The sequence below is a fragment of the Rutidosis leptorrhynchoides genome, chromosome 2 (genome assembly GCF_046630445.1).
Source record: "Rutidosis leptorrhynchoides isolate AG116_Rl617_1_P2 chromosome 2, CSIRO_AGI_Rlap_v1, whole genome shotgun sequence".
Classification (NCBI taxonomy): domain Eukaryota; kingdom Viridiplantae; phylum Streptophyta; class Magnoliopsida; order Asterales; family Asteraceae; genus Rutidosis; species Rutidosis leptorrhynchoides.
Genome location: NC_092334.1, coordinates 615,331,854 through 615,349,921, shown reverse-complemented (window position 1 = coordinate 615,349,921; position 18,068 = coordinate 615,331,854). Strand labels below are relative to the sequence as shown.

Genomic DNA, 18,068 nt, shown 5'->3' with positions numbered 1-18,068 from the left:
TAACACTTGCTCTCATTTGAATTTCACACACACTTGCTCCCTTATCTCCTTTCTAGTCTTTCTCACTCTAAAAACTTGTAAGTTTTTGATCTATCTTCTTCTTCTTTCCTTATTCAATTCGTGATTTATCATCATTCATGAAGATCAAGTTCTTTAACTTTGATCTTGATTACATCTTGAAGATTCAAGCATGAATCCTTCAAGAACATGGAAGATTCAACCTTTATAGCTTTGAATCTTCACCAACTTTGTAGATCTACTTCTTTTTAGCTTTAATCTTGTTATTTGTTATAAAGATTCAAACTTTTGTTTGCAATCTTCATGAAACTTAAAGATCCAAGCTTTATGCTTTAAGATCTTCAAGAACAATCAAGATTCAAGCTTTCTAGCTTGAATCTTCATATCTTTTTGTTGGATCTAAGTTTTCTAACTTATGATCTTGTTATTTTGTGATAAAGATTCAAACTTGTGTTTGTAATCTTCATGCAGCTTAAAGATCCAAGCTTTATGCATTCAAGATCTTCAAGAACACCAAAGGTTCAAGCTTTCTAGCTTTGTAACCTTGTAACTTGTGTGAAAAGGATCCAAGCTCTCTAGCTTAGGGTTCCATCACCTCATTTGACTTAGATTGTGTTCATACTTATTTGATTGATGTAAAGTTTGTAGCTTTAGTTGTAAATGGGACTTGAAATTGTGTTAAGACTAAGGATATGATGTAACCTTGGTTCATCATCCATCTAAGACTCATAAATGAGTTGTATTCTTACTTGATCTTAACATATTGTGTATTGATGGTGGAATCTTAGTCAAGGTGATGCTAACCCATCAACGAGTTGTACACTTGAAGCTACAAGCATCAAGGATGAGAACCGTGATGAGCATCAAGCACTAAGAACTCCATCGGAGCACCTTGCTTGCTGTTTTTCGAATCTGATCAGGCTCCTAGGCTACTGGAAAAGTTTATTTTCAGATAGCCTGGTTCGAGTAGATTATTTTCCGTTTAAGACTCGTCTCAATCCGAGTTACGGTTTGGGATTTATGGCCTTTTCTAAATCACTACACCTTTGTAACGTTGTGCTGAAAATTCGGACCTACTCGCACTTAGACCGTCGCCACGGTCAAACTAAGACGAGTTTGAGTCTAGAAATTGGTCAGCAACTATAGGACTCCCATACGGAGCCATAGCCACTGATTTTGCGTCTTTTAGACTTACGTAGAGGCCGTAGCAGCTGACCGAAGTCAGCCTATTGTTGGACCTCTATACTTGATTAACTTACTTAGCTTTTATGATGATGAATGATGATGGTGATGACACTTAAACTTATTTTATGCACTATTAGAACTTGTGAGTACAACCTACTGACCTAGTAACCTTTGATTTAGGTTGACGACCTTTCGGACCGACTTACTACTTGCACACTTTCGTATCAACTTGTATTGCTTATTCACTGTGAGTTATAGCAACCCTCTTTACTACTTTTACTATTTTTGGGACTGAGAATACATGCGCTTTTTACGTTTTACATGCTAGGCACGAATACTTAAACTTTGTATGTATGTGGGTTATATAACGGCATAAATATTCCCTTTAGCACGGTAACGTTTAGTCATTGGTCTTTGAACCGGTGAACGCGAATCTTAGATATGGATCCATAGGGGTTGACATCCACTCGGGCTAGTCACGCTAGCATTTAACGGGTGTTTAATACTTCGTGAACATACGCACTCGCCAAGTGTACCTTCAGGGGGTTATAAACGTTAAGTCTAGTTACCGGGTGCCCACGGTTATACATATACTTTATCATACTGATTTGGGATACTGATTTGAAACGCTTGTTTGAAGCACTGAAATCTCGTGGCCTACATTACATTACTGATTACAAACAAACTATAGCTCACCAACATTCGTGTTGACTTTTTAAGCATGTATTTCTCAGGTGCTTAGACGTTGTTGCTTCCGCTGTTAGACTTGCTGTCTTGGTATTATAAACTTGCTGTTACAGACTTGCTGTGTTAGACTTCCGCTGCATTACTTAGAGATGTCTCAATCATGGAACTTTTCTTTTGCATTCGTAATTTATGTTATTTTCAGACAATGGCTTTGTAACGACCTTTGAGTCACATACTTATGTTTATGCTCCTATTCATAGGATGCACGTTATCTTTTGTAAAACGTATCTTTTCATGAATGCAAACTCGTTTTAAACAGCATATAGTGTTTGACCTTGTAATAATCCTGTTGTTGATGATCCGTACACGTTGATTTTGTACGGAGCGTCACAAAACATGTCATTAAATTGTTTCGTTTAAACAAATCCGTGATTTCACGGGTCATTTCACTAGTATAAAATAAATAGGCAAAAGTATTTTGGCCTAATTTTGTGGGATTTCTTTTTGGCCGGCTCTTTCAAATTTTTAGGAGCATATAATTATTATTATTAATTTTTTTTTTGAATATTGTGAAATGAGATAAGTGAAGTAATTATGTTAACAAGTTAACTAGTATCAAGTCAAAATGGAGGGTGGGCCAAAAATTAAGGGGTGTTCGGTCGAGTTTTTTTTTTTTTTTTTTATAATTATAATTATAATTATATTTTTTTTTCTTCAATCTTATCCATAAAATAACACATGACTAAATTAAATTATATGGAAGATGAACCTATAGCCGTAGAAATGGGGGCCAAAGATGAGCCTAACATTAATAATTGAATTTATAAATTGGCCTGAACGAATGTACGCGGCCTTATTCGTGAAAACACTGCTACGTAATTAAAAATATAGAAAGGACACGCACCCGCAATAAATAAAATATAGAAATATTTTATAACTTCATATGACGTTGAAATGTCATAGATAAAATATTTCAGATTTGAAAATCACGAAAGTCTAATCGTTGGTTTGAAAACCGAAACAATTCACCGGAATAAAACTGTTACACGTAGAAACGCATTAATACATAAGTGCACTTATTTATAATATAACAAGTCATATAGAAATGACGTGGCAAAAATATTAGATAACGAAAGTTAAATATTTAATTGAACAGATAACGGCAAAAGTAGGGTCAGTACATTGTTCATCCCACGCAATAGCAAAAAGACGATTGTTCCACGACAGGGGTAAGCATTATATAAATAAAATGTGAAATATTAAAAAATAATATAGATAACAAAAATAGACTAACATTGACAAACATGTTGAAGAAAGCAAAGACCGAGTAGCAAAGACTAAGGACTAGCAACATCTAACAAACAACACATCGATCTTTTGTCTACAACTCTACTGTCACCGACCTAATCTATCCGCATCGAAGCATGCCCCGTCAGTAGCTATGAACTAAAACTACAATCGAGAAATAAAATTATTATTATTATTATTATTATTATTATTATTATTATTATTATTACAATTGAAATTGAGTGACTGTAGACACGAATATTATTACTACTATATATACTAAAGATCAAAGTGGAATGGTACATTCCTATTCGTCGGCCACTATTCATCAATAGTGGTCTTTTTATGGAACGATGCATTCTTATTGGTCGGCCACTATTCATCTGTTCATCATTTTAATTTTTTTTTTCCTATTATGTCTTTATCATTTGAAGAAAGTTGATAGGATAGTATACATGAATGCATACATTCGCTATTACACGGTTTAAAATATATAAATTTTTTTAGTTAAATCGCTAGCACTTTTCAAGCAGCAGCGCGCGAAACCCACCTTTCTTGTTTAATTCAAAAATCCTTTTGCCATGTTTATATACTCGCGTGTAACAAACCGCCATTGTAATTTAATTAATATTAATATATTTTTAATATAAAAATAATATATATATTAATTAAGGGGGATGATTCTCACACACACTTTTTTGATACTCACACACCAATTGAGTATTATTAGAAGAGTAAAAGGTTAAAATAGGTGTGTGAGGATAAAAAAAGTGTGTGTGAGAATTATCCTCCATCAATTAAATTTAAGCCTCCATTTTAATAATCCAAATAGACATAGACAGCACTTTTTTATTCAATTAAATTTTGAGTAACTGTAGAGAGAATTTTTTTTATTAAAAAAGGCATCTTCATCCCCACATTTCCTGAACCTTCTCTACCTTTCGCTAAGGGTTCTCTGACTCCAGATCCTTCTTCACCCACTCCTCATCCCATCATCCTCCTTTTATTTTACAAAAAAAAAAAAAAAAAAAAAAAATTTAGTTTCCATAGTCCAACCAAACCAAATTTACTTGGAGAACAACACCCAACGGTACCACCGCCGGCATCACCGTCACCGGTGTTACGACCATCGCCAGTGCTACAAGCCTACAACTGGTACAATCACCGCCGCTGCTACTACCGTCTTCGTTGTCTCCGCTGCTTCCACCAACACCGGCGCTGGCTTCGTCTCCTCTTCCACCATCGTCACTGTTGCTACCACCATCATCTCCATGGACAACGGCATCCTTTAATCCACTCTGTAACAACCACCATCATCTTCTTGGCCATCGCAACCGTCACAGTCGCAAGTTACGTCGTCTTATCCGCCTGCAACCCACTCCACCACACGCACTATTATCCTCTCCTTTATCGTGTATGTGATTTTCATTTTTCAATTACCGGGTAAGCTTTGCTTCTCTTACGAATTTGTTGAATTTAGGGTTTCAATTTTTCTCCTATTTTGGCTTATATTTTTGACAAACTTAGCTCATGGGTCTCATGTTCTTCTTCTTTGAATGTTGCAGGCTTTTAGGCATAGATGTCTCACTCTTATTGTATATAATGGCCACGATTTCTTGATTTTGTATTGTTAAATTTGTATTTCACTTTGTATTTGTACATGTCTTTTTTGAAGAATTGAGTGGCTTATGTTTGTTAACAGGTTTTGATGGATCACGGGTTCTAAGAAACGAACGGTGAGATTGAAACTGATAGATGCCGGACTATATCTGACCATGCGTTAATGAAGTGGTACGGTTTATCTTTAATATATTTTGAGCGATGACGCTATGCAATATTAATAAAGCTGATGAGTTTACTCTTGAACTATGTGCTGTGATTTGAATTAATTTTATTGAATACTAAAACATCTTTTACTAATTTGGGTGTCATCTTTTGAAGATGGAAACGGTTTTAAGCCAAGCACAATAAGGCTTGGAGCACATGTTTGGTTTTAGCCGTTGTTCAGGACAACATGATAGAAGGTATGTTTTATCTTAGAAAAATGCTTTACATTTTGAGGCGTTCTATATTCTCCTTTTTAACTTCTTAAAAGGTATTACTCATATGATTCTTTTTATTTCACTCCTAGGAATGAAGTTTAGCTCTTCGTCTGTTATTTGGAATAGACTCTGGTAAATATGTCACATAGGAAATATTAGAAAACAACTTTAAGTTTTGCAATACCTTTTGTTCCAAACAGCCATATTTATAATACCTTTCTTGAGAACTATTACGTAACGTTGTTTCTCGGCCTTTGCCATACAACATTAAACATAGATGCTTGATAGTCATTGTAGATGATGATCATTTTGACAGTGGTTGACGCTTTAGTCTTTTTTTTTTTTTTTTGGCATATTTAACAGGTGTTTGTGTGATGGATAATATTTAGTTGGTGTTAAGTATATAGTGTTTGTTGATGTTGTAAGTTTTTGGTAACCTTATCATCTGCTCCTTTTTTACTTACGATTTTCTTATAAAACTATAATTATAATATAGATACAATGATACATTTAATTTAATATTTTAGCTTATGTATTAGGGAGTGCTCATAGTTGTAAATTTTCAGTTTTCTTATGTTTTAGGTGTTTTCGATATTCTGTGATTAGTGTGTATGTATAAATTTGTAGATACAAGTGAAGTCAACAAAGCCATACTTGATACTGTTTTGAAAGTAAATTTGGTGAAGTTAACAAAGCTATACTTGATACAGTTTTGAAAGTAAATTTGGTGAGATCCGATGTTCCTAATATTTGATTTTATCACATTGATGCCATTACCTTATTTTAATTTTGAACGGTAATAATTTGCTTATCGTTTCTAAAGTATCGTTTGTACCTAACTGATTCATTGTGCTATTATTGCTATTATTGTTAGGTGATATAGATAATAGATATATACTATTTATATTGCTAACTGCACATTCTATGTTTTCTTATAAATACATTTTATGTTTCAAAGTATTGACTCATGCAATTTCTTTTTTTGGGAGAATTACGGTACGATTCTTGCTTCTTTGGGATTTCTTTAGTGTCTTTTGTTGATTATTATACTTTGTTAATTGAACTTTGTTAAGAGGCATAGTGTTTATTCATTCATTCATTATGTAATGTATTGTTGTTTTGTTATTTACATGTGATTGCTATTGCAGGTTTGCTAATTGGAGTTTTTAAGCTGCATTTGGACTCTGTTTGTAACTGCTTTTTGTTAACATGTATATGTTTATAGTTTTTTTATTTTTTTATTTATTTTTAAAATTCTTGCTTAATTTTTGGACACATATTTTTGTACTATGGTAACCTTATAAGCTTATTTGCAACGTTCAGGAAAAGCGGAGCTAAATGGAACGAATGCAACATACTGTTATTTGAACCCGAATCCCGAAGAGTTTAACCAAATGATCGGCGAGTAAGTAAATTACTATAAATTATTTCCAACTTTTAACTTACAATTATTTAGCCTACAAATTATACATACAGATACTGGAAAAAAGTTGCAGAATATACATTGAGCTAGAAAAAAAAAAAGCAATAGGTATCCACTGGCTGCGATAATGGCACAAACCCCAGAGAAACACAAGGTCAGCCAACTATTCTTATTTTCTGATTTATTAGTTTTCTATTGCATACAATGCAACCTGAGAAATTGCTAATAGACTGATTTCATACAGAGTCCAAATGCAGCTTAATAGACTGATTTATTGGTTTTCTATATATATATATATATATATATATATATATATATATATATATATATATATATATATATATAGTGGTAGGATCAAGAGTGAAGTAACCATTCGGGGGGAAGCAAAAACTTTTTTTTTTTTTTTTCGTTTTTTGAAAAAACTTTGTTCACGAACATTATAGATGAGATGAAAATATGAACATTTAGTAGAGACACTTTGTGATAAATGTTTTTATTTTGGCGGGAAAACGCTATAAGAAGTAATATACAACAATTATCGTGTTTTTCGAGCGTATTTTGAGTTTTTAGCTATTGGGGTTTAGATATTAGGGTTTAGATATTAGGGTTTAGAAATTTAGGGTTTAGGGTTTAGATTTAGGATTTAGATTGAGTTTTTAACACGAACGGTTTAGAGTTTAGGGTTTAGGGTTTAGGGTTTGGTGTTTTGGGTTTATGGAATAAACCCAAAACACCAAACCCTAAACTCTAAACCCTAAACTCTAAATCGGGCTAAATTTTACTTCACAAAACATGAAAAAAAAAACGTTCATATTCTTCACGAACAATATTATCTTGAATGTTATTTTTGTCGATCGTTTTCCCGCCTAAATAATAACATTCATCACGAAGTGTCTCTTCTAAATGTTCATATTTTCGTGTGATCTTAATGCCGGGAAAAAAAATTTCAAATAAAACGAAAAAAAAAAAAAATTTTGCTTCCCTCCCTTCCCCCGATTGGTTACTTCCCCATTGATCATGCCCCTATATATATATATATATATATACATATATATATATATACATATATATATATATATTATTTTGATTCTGAGATAGATTTAGAATTTCTTTTGTCATTATCTTATGCATTCGTCAAATTTCATTTTATTTTTTAACTCCAGGTGTGTTAATTTTTATATAAAGATTCCTGAGAAAGACGTAATGTTGCTGCCAAATACTATCAACTGAAAGGGGAAACGGGTCAAAAGGGTTGCTTTTAACCATTGAATAACTTTAGTACAATTGTTTGTGTGACACAATTGTTGTGTATATTGTTTGTTTTTCTTAATTAGTAAACTGACTCTCATAAAACGTATAAACGGTTTGCCACCGCAACGCGCGGCTGACCAACTGCTTGTTAAAAACATATACGAGTATAAAATAGATCGAGAACTTTGTATTTACGAAACATAAATCTTACTTCAGGAAAAACTGAAAAAGAGAACTTGTATAAGAACCTTGGAACTAAATGATCAATACGAATTTTTATTTGCAACACATCCCAATATGCTAGACGAGGCGTATGCTACCTTATGTAGGGCAATTCCCATGCCGAAAGTCAGATTCATGACCTTTATCGGGTGTCCAATTTACAGCATCATCTTGTTGAAGTGAAATGGGAATCTTGCTTTTATTGACAACCAGAATCTCGGCATCAACTATGTCGAGCATCACTTGAATTGTTATTGATAAGCAGGACATTTATGTATGTGATGTAAGTAGTTAATTATGTAATTTGACTAATATTTGTGATTTGTAATGCAATATGGTCTAGCTTATATATAAAAAGAACATGAGATATGTCATCATTTTTTAAAAGATTAAATTTACATTTACATATTATCTAACAGACAAATTACTATTTCACTATTCATCAATAGTAACCAGGGTTATTTCCGTGATTCCACTTTTTTTTTGACTTCAACGATAAAAGAAGCAAAAAAAAAATATTTTTTATAAAAAAATCAACTACCTTTTTTTTTTCTCCCTCAACGATAAAAGAGGCAACTTTCATAAAAGGAACAACCATTCAATGCTACTAAAAAATGTCGAAAAACATTCTTTTTTATAAAATAGATCAACTAACTTTAAAAAAAAGAACACTAAAAGAAGCAACTTTCGCAAAAGAAACAACCCTTCAATGTTAGATGTCGAAAATATTTTTTTAACAAAAAAGATCAAGATTTTTTTTAATGCGCACTCAAAACGGAGCTCTCGGCGCGAAGCGGAGCTCCAAAACTAGTTATGATCATTTAAATAGCTCTCAACTATCATTTTTGAAAACATTAAATCTTGACAAAGGTTAATATGTGGAGTTTTTATGTGTTTTGGTAATTTATTATTTGTCACATTAGTGCTAACTTGGGTTATAAAACTAAGTAGATAGATATGAAATGCTTCAGATAAAAGTTTCATACAACCTTTATTTTTCGAATATATATATATATATATATATATATATATATATATATATATATATATATATATATATATATATATATATATATATATATATATATAAAATAAAGCACGTGACAATAATCCTACGTGTCAACTCCTGAATAATTTGTGTCACGTGTTAACTCATCATTTATTCCTGACACGTGTCAGTTATTTTCATATATTAATCGAATTATTATAGATTTTCTAATTTAATTTAATATACCGATTTCATTACCTAAAATATTATATTATATTACCATATGATATTATATTATATTAATATTAATAACGATAGATGTTATAATTATGTTAATAATATTATATCATTATTAAAATAGAAAATATCATAATAACTTTAAATTTATATTAAAAAGATACATTGATTTAATATAAATATTGATTGTTAATATTTATATATATAAATGGGCATATATGAAAACCATTTACAATGTTTTTATTGTAATAAACAATTAAAAAATATATTTTTTCTATTAACATTATAATAATGTTTATGAATGATATTTTATATAATATAAAATTAATTTTAGTTTGCGCCATAATTCTAAAAAAATTATGTTAATATAATATTTGGGGCTCATGTTTATTAATTGAAGTTAAAATACTTATTTGATAATCTTTATAAATATTTAGATATTTGTATGTTCTATTTCGTTTGAGATTTTGACATAATGGAATTAGTTTATACTAAAAGCATATATAATTAGAGATGTACATAAAATATTTTTCTTAACGATCAGTTTTAAAATAACTTTTTAGGAGTTCATGTTTGGTGTTTATCGATTATTTGTCAGTTGAACTTAAAATGATTTCAATATACGGGCTCATAATCTATGTGTTTGTATTCAATATTAATGTTTCCGATACAAATGTTATCAGTAATAAAAGAGTTTTTTTCATTGTAATTGTATTATACATTTGATAAGTATTAATATTAACATTATTGACTACTAATTTATACACATGTCATACAACGCACGGACTCATAAAACTAGTATATATATATATATATATATATATATATATATATATATATATATATATATATATATATATCATAAAAATCAATCGGATTACATATTGATTAGATCATAATTTTTTTTTTTGTACGTACATGAAAAAAGCTACCAAATAACCACACATGCTTGTCTGATTGGCCACTGAGTTTTTTAATTAAGCACATCACCCGAGTTTATTTCTTGGATATGCCAAATTATTCAAAAAATGAGTGTGACTAGAGAGCGCGCATAATGCGCAATTCACCTGGTACTAGGTCTCGCTCTCGAGGGGTTTGATTATCCGAGGTTTTACCTTTTATGGGGAAGTCAATGTACTCGTTCATATGAGGATTTTCTCGCTTACCACAAAAAAAAAAAAAAACAAAAAAAAAACAAAAAAAAAAATTCAAACAACATATACAATAGTGAGCCACATTGACCTAACAATATACTTCAAACCGACTTAAAAGTTTCATACAACTTTTAAACATTATTCTTTCATCTTTATAGTTAGACAAGCAACAGAATTTTCTTTAAGTAATGAAAATAACAGTTAGATTGTCCATAGTAGAAGAGTATTTGATTTATGTGGTTTCTATTCATTTAAGTTAGCTTATAATGGTTTGAAGAATATATTCCAATGCTCTTTAAAAAAAAATTATTATATTGAAAGGCTAAGATAACTTCACCTAAAGTAAGGTTTGGACAATGATTATAATAATCTTGTGTTGTAAATTACAAACGAATAGTTGAAAACTTATAACGATGTTCTAACAAACATTGGGGTCAACGCGTGCTGCTGTGTGCGAGAAGTTTTTTGTTGTACGTAAATATAACTATATACTTTCAATTAAAATCATTTAACGTTAATGAGCTTAACATAACTAAAAAGACAATAATTCGTTTGAACATGACAAATACACATAATTAAATCTTTAATAATAACTTATTGAAACCTACATTATTTGGATATTTTTGTTAATTAATAATAAAATGTAGAAAGCAATCTTTTTAAAGAAATAATAAACAGAAAATTATAAAAGAAAGATTATAAAAAAGGTTGTTGTAAAAATTTAAAAATAAAAGAATGGGAAGGTTTAAAAGAAAAAATTAAATGAAGTGTGAGACCGAATGATCAAGTCACCAAACAAACCAACCACCACTACACTGGTTGCGCATTAGACCATAGATAATGGGCGATTGTTGAGTGCTTTGCTCATGAGGTGTCACCATAAAAGCCCCACAAACGCCAGAAATGGGCCTTTTGTCCAGGGGCTTTTGTCACGGAATCACGCGCATGAGAGAGGGGCGGTTTGTGACATGGCAGCGTGTAATTGGTTATGAGTATTTTCTCTCTCTCACTTTTAATTATTTACATCAAATACCGATCAAATTTACCAAATCATCGTCAAACTTCTTACAAAAGCCCCCCGTAACAACTTTTATTTTTTTTGTCATGGTCCAGTCACTGACTTGCCCCAAAAAGTGCATCTTATCCACTCCACGTCATAATCACCATTATCCGTGGGAATTACATTTATCAAAAATTGTTATTTAACTGATTAAAAGTTTGTTAATAAAAAACAAAAAAGTGAAAAATTGGTGGCAGAGCTATAGTGTCAATTGCATTCTTTCGGGATGATGTATAGGTAAAAAACCTTGGCCAACAAAATGATTTTTGATGAAATACGGTAAAAGGAATTGAAATTTGAAATAGGAAGAAAGTAACCTTATATACTAATTAGCATAATAATTAGCATAATATTGTTCAACGCAATATTTAATATATATATTTTTTAATTTTTCTTATTCAGTTATATACTTTTTTTTCGACGAAAAACACGAAGACTTATATAAATTAAAGACACTTGCATCAAAAAAAATGAAAGAGCCTAAACGAGAAGATAAAAGGTAAAGTCAACGAGCTTTGAAACAGGAAAACCAAACAAAACAAAACAACAACAATTACGGTAACTAACACCGAAGCACGCCATAATCAAAAAAAAAATCCAAACGGAAGCGAAACTACAACGAAAGAAACTAAACACTAGCAACACAACACCACGTGAAACAAACAACTAAACTCCCAGCATGACGTTACGAACACTCTTAACATAAACACACAACAAAAGCTAACGACCTTCATCCAAATCCGCATTGGAAGAAACAATCTTGCCTTTATCCTTGATAACCGGCCTCTAATACTTACCCTCGACCTGCTTGTATGTAACCATCTTCCCCCCTCTCGAGTTATAAGAATATCTAATAGGAGAGTCGGGATTGGACGACATCGACGGACCTACCACATCACCGACTCCGGATGAGCCACCTCCATTGACCACGACAAGACTTTTTTAATCCTTAATTCGCGATGACACCTTAACGTTAACCTCATCCCGTAATTGTAACGAACCATCACCATCCGCATTCTTCTTTTTGACTTTGTTCTTTGAACCTTTAGACCTACCTTTTTTTGGTCCATTAATACGACTAGATTTCACATTGCCGCCTTTGTCATTGCTCGTATCACATTCCGAAGAAGAGGGTCCAAATTTTTAGTTCATAGCAAAAATGAATTCTTGTTGCTTCCTGGAAAGACCCTTGCCATCCAAATTAGTATTACCTTCAATCACCTTAGAAGAAAACTCATTAGGTGCAAAGCTACCAAATTGCAAACTAGGATCTTCCAAGTCAGTATTAGAACGAACATCTAACACCCCTTTACACACTCTTCCAGCCTCATTAATAGCAACCAACGATGCATCATCCTTATTCCAACCTTCACGACTAAAGAAAGCACATGAATCACCCTTGCAAAAACAATCTGGACCACGATTAAAAGGCTCTAACAACTCCGTAACATGTGAATTATCTAGCACGGTAGGCACCAAAGATGCCACTTCCTCTCCCTGAAACCGAACAGGAGACGTATCCTTCTGCAACACCTCACCACGACTTGAACCACTGGAGCCTCGATCAAAATACCATCTACGCTATCTAACTTATATCGATCTGACCCCGAATCAAGAAGGACATCTTTAAAGGTCCTAACTGATTGGAATTCACCAAGTGAGAATAGATAACTTCCGGGGGAACAACGACCTCATCTCTAACAGCTCCGTCACCAACTACCATCACATCACTATTCAAGGAACAAATGCAGTCAATTGGAAAACCTTCGTTGCTCGATCGCTCCCTGAATGACGTATCATTAACCTCGTTCACCCAGATGGGAGTATTACTACTCTCTCTCGAATCCACCAAAACAACATCAATTAACTCGTGAATATGTTTCACATCGGTTGATTCAACGAAAGCAAAAAGAGACCCGAGATTGCCTCACGAGATTGATACATTAGCCACCGAAATAACCTCACCAAACAATTGAGCGATCTCCTTCGCATTATCCTCCGAGGCGAATCGAACCGGAACACCACGTATTTCAATCCACATGAACCTAAAGAACTTGTTTGGTTTGGATGACAAATGAGAGATTAATGAAAACTTCTCAAACCCAGGAGCCGGATCGAGTAGTTTATTAACATCATCCTCACAGGAGCATACCACAATACAACCAAATGGCCTAATCTTGCTCACATTAGCCACAATAACCTTACATGTCAACAAAAAACTTCTTAACTTACAAAGATCTAAAGATTCCGCATCAACCACAATAACCGATCTGCTTAAACACGCCACCAGAGAATCATTAGGAACCAAGTTTGCATACTTACGTTTAGGAATAACACAATGACCCCGGCCAAAAGCAAAATTTTATCTCTTTTCTTGGGCCATCCAACATAAATCGAACGGCCAAAAATGTTTGAGCCGTTCAGGTTATTCACAGCCGCCTGAGCAGATTCCGGATACAAGTAGGTCACGAATGCATAACGTCGGTCCAACCAAAACATGATGTCGGAGATAACTCCTTCTTTTTCGAAGACACTGCAGAGCATATTGCACGTACACTTCTCGAGCCTTCCGATGAACACCTTACATCATATTAACCCAGAAGAATCTGGTCTTCTTCCTCCCAGAGAAAACAAACCATCATCATCAACCAACGGCGTGCCAGCTGGATACAAAATCGGTGCACGAACTGACCCACCAATCCCAGTAAAAGAGAAGTCATGTGTTGGAAAGGTGGATGCAGCCAGATCACCACCATCGACCGGCGACGGAGAGGGGTGGCAGGGAGGGAGAGAAGGGGTGTTTGAATTTTGAAAAAAGAGGGGGAAGGGTTTTGGGTTGGGAGCATTTTTTGAACTTCATTCAATTATAAATAGTTAAATAATAAATTCAAGTAACATTGAATGTGATGGTGGTTGAGTAATCTCCGAGTCTCCATTGATTTCTCACATTTATTTCCTCTTTTTTCATTTGTCCATATATTTTTTATTTCAATGTTTCTATTTTCATCTTTTTTCTTTTAAAATCTTTTTTTACTCAGATTATGTTTTTGTTTCTTTAATTTATAAAGAAAAACTTATTTCTTTAAAATATCCTTTCATACTTTTTCTTAATAATTATATTATATTATAAAAACCAAACTTGTTTCTTTAAAATATCCTTTCATAATGTACAAAATGATAAGTACTAACTTTATGTTAGTCAATTGTATATCTATAATGTAATTATAGATTATTAAAATATTATTTAATACTTTAGTTTAAAACGATTTCTCGCAACTAATACATAGGCTACCCACTTACCACGTTAATTTGCTTAAAAAATTGATTAATAATGAATGAAAATAGGGCAAATTTCATTAATAGGTAACATATTTACATCAATTTTCTATTTTAGGTAATGTATGTTCATTTTGACGTTTAAGAGATTGTTTTCTCAAATGTTAATTAAAAAGAGGATGATCGTTACTTTCAACTTAGAACTCCGTTAAAAAATTAACGATACTTCATTTGTTAAGTAAATCACATGCAAGTCTGATTATTATTGACACTTACCTGATGATATAGAATACCCCGTGAATGATGATTCTTACAAACTGAATACTTAGTTAATTTTCGTTATTTTCGTAATATGATCGTAGAAGATTAACGACAAACGTATATGCCAATTATCATGCTTGCATATGTTCGTTACCCATAAGTAAATGCCAATGATTAGGCTCACATATGACTTACTAAAAAAAATGGAGTATTGTTAATTTTTTTGACAGAGTTGCAACTTATAAGTAAATATAATCCTCTTTTTGATTAACATTTGAAAAACAAAATCCTTTAAACGTCAAAATAAACGTAGATTACTTAAAATAGAAGATTGAGATAAAAATGTTACATTTTAGTGGAATTTGCCCATAAAATATGACATGTGTCTTTAAGATCACATAAAAATATGAATATTAAAAAAGACATTTTGTGATGAATGTTGTTATTTTGACGGAAAAACGCTCATCATGAGTACTGTTTTTTTTATCATTTTTTTCATCTTATGTGAATTTTTTTCAAAATTTGGTCCGATTAAGAGTTGAGGGTTTAGGGTTTAGTGTTTTGAATTTAGTCTTAAACCCAAAACCCTAAATTCTAAACCGTTCGTGTTGAATATTCAATATAAACCCTAATTTTTAAACCCTAATTTCAAAACCCTAAAAAACATTAATTAAAACATTACTCATGATGCATGTTATCTTTTGTTTCTTCGAGCGTCTTTCCGCTAAAATAATAATATTTATCACACAGTTTCTTTTTCAAATGTTCATATTTTCACGTGATCTTGATGTTTGTAAAAAAATATCAACAAAAAAAATTAGTTCCCCCCAAAAAGTGATTCCCTCTTGATTAAAACACAATATATATATATATATATATATATATATATATATATATATATATATATATATATATATATATATATATGATAAAAGGAAAGATATATATTATTTTAATACAATTTAAAAATAAATAAGTGAAAATTTAATAAATATTACTCCATCAAAAAGACGCTTTGATGTGACATTACGTAACATTTAGAAAAGACAACAAAAACATTACGTAACATTTAGAAAAGAATACAAAACATTCACAATTCCTGTAGTTTATAAGACTGCTCGTATCAGTTCGCGTTTCAGACCGCCATTTGTAACATCCTTGATGTTATGCGAGGGGTATATGAAATAGTATTAATTTTACAAGGAAATACTATTAAATATGATACAATTTTACACAAGTGATTTATTTATTTATAGAGTGGATATACCTAAACCTTGCTATAACACTTATAGGCAGTGTACTTAATCGTACAGTAGTGTAGTTTTTAATAAGTCCGGTTCGTTCCACAGGGAGACTTAAACTAGTTCAACGCTATATTAGTTTTAACTTATAATTGCAAAAATATAAAAATATAAATATGTAATATTATTATTATAAAAGGGGGGGTTTTTACCGTTTAATGACCGGTTTGTCGATTTTAAAACTTTAGTCACAGTTAAAACCTAATGTAAAATATTAAAAATAAATATAACTTAATTTAAAGTGTAAAGTAAATAACGATAATGAAATTGCGATAAATAAAAGTGCAATAAATAAAAAGTACGACAATTAAAGAGTACGATAATTAAAAGTGCAATTAAATATAATGACAATAAATAAAAGTGCGATAATCAAAAGTGCAATTAAATATGAAATATATAAATTATGCTTATTTAAACTTCCGTAATCATGATGTTTGACGTGTTGATTTTAGTTTATTCCCATGGGTTAATTGTCATTTGTCCTGGATTATTCGATATGTCCATACGGATTTGTCCATAATAGTCCATCAGTCATAATCATAAAGTGTGAAAGTCTTCGTCAAATTATTCTTATTCCCGAAGTCAAATATTCCAACTAATTGGGGATTCGAATTGTAACAAGGTCTTAATACTTTGTTTAATGAATACACCAGGTTATCGACTGCGTGTAGTCCAAGGTTTTACTATTTTGTTAACAATTACACCAATTACCCTTGAATGTAATCCACCCCTGTTTCAACAAGTCTATTAACTATTAATCCAGTTCCGTGTCCGGTAAAATGAACAATTATTGGTATTTATAGATATCCCGCCCACCGTACCCAGTCAAGCGTATGTGGTTATATATAAGTACGTCAAATTATAAGTCTATATATTAAATCAACGAGGTATCATTTAGTTAATATAAAACCCATTAATAGCCCATAGTCTAATTTCTACAAGTGTCGTTCTTTTATCCAAACCCCAATTATGGTACAAAGCCCAATTACTCAATTTTAATATTTAGCCCAACATCACGATTACTTCGGCATTAAATAAGCATAATAATAACTTAGCTACGAGACATTAAATTAAAAAGGTTGAACATAACTTACAATGATTAAAAATAGCGTAGCGTTACACGGACAGAATTTCGACTTACACCCTTACAACATTCGCTAACATACCCTTATTATTAGAATTTAAAATTAAAATTAAAATTAAAATTATAATATATATATATATATATATATATATATATATATATATATATTATACGTGATAGATAGAGAGATAGATATATGGATGGATATTTGGATCACCAAACTGCGAAATTTATAGGAGCTGGGTTGAAAAAGTGTGCCACGCGATCGCATGGCTTTTGTTCCTCCAGGCCATGCGATCGCATGGAGGTAGGTATCAGCTCACATGAGTTTGTTTTCTTGTTTGCCGACGTTTATAATATATAATATAATATATATATTAATTTTAAGAATTAATTATATATTATATTATATTATATTCATGTGCATAGTTGACTTGTAATTTTTAGTCCGTTGCGTCGAGCGTTGAGAGTTGACTTTGGTCCCGGTTTCGGTTTTTCGAACGTCCTTGCGTATAATTTAATATCTTGTACTTTGCGTTTCGCATCTTGTACTCTTGTAATTTTGAGACGTTTCTTATCAATAATTGGAACC

At 31.8% G+C, this 18,068-nt stretch overlaps 1 long non-coding RNA gene across 5 annotated transcripts; it reads left to right on the top strand.

Moving 5' to 3' along the window:
- The first annotated feature begins 4,068 nt into the window (after positions 1 to 4,068).
- LOC139893517 (uncharacterized) lies at positions 4,069 to 8,103 on the top strand. 5 transcript variants are annotated; one of them, XR_011774575.1, is made up of 9 exons: positions 4,069 to 4,968; positions 5,119 to 5,201; positions 5,309 to 5,351; positions 5,583 to 5,640; positions 5,847 to 5,946; positions 6,368 to 6,430; positions 6,543 to 6,624; positions 6,696 to 6,796; positions 7,806 to 8,103. It is a non-coding gene; the product is annotated as an uncharacterized lncRNA (long non-coding RNA). The 5 variants fall into 5 exon arrangements; XR_011774574.1 differs by lacking the exons at positions 5,309 to 5,351; positions 5,583 to 5,640 and having other exon boundaries at positions 4,069 to 4,620; positions 4,743 to 4,968; XR_011774572.1 differs by lacking the exon at positions 5,309 to 5,351.
- The last annotated feature ends 9,965 nt before the right edge of the window (positions 8,104 to 18,068 follow it).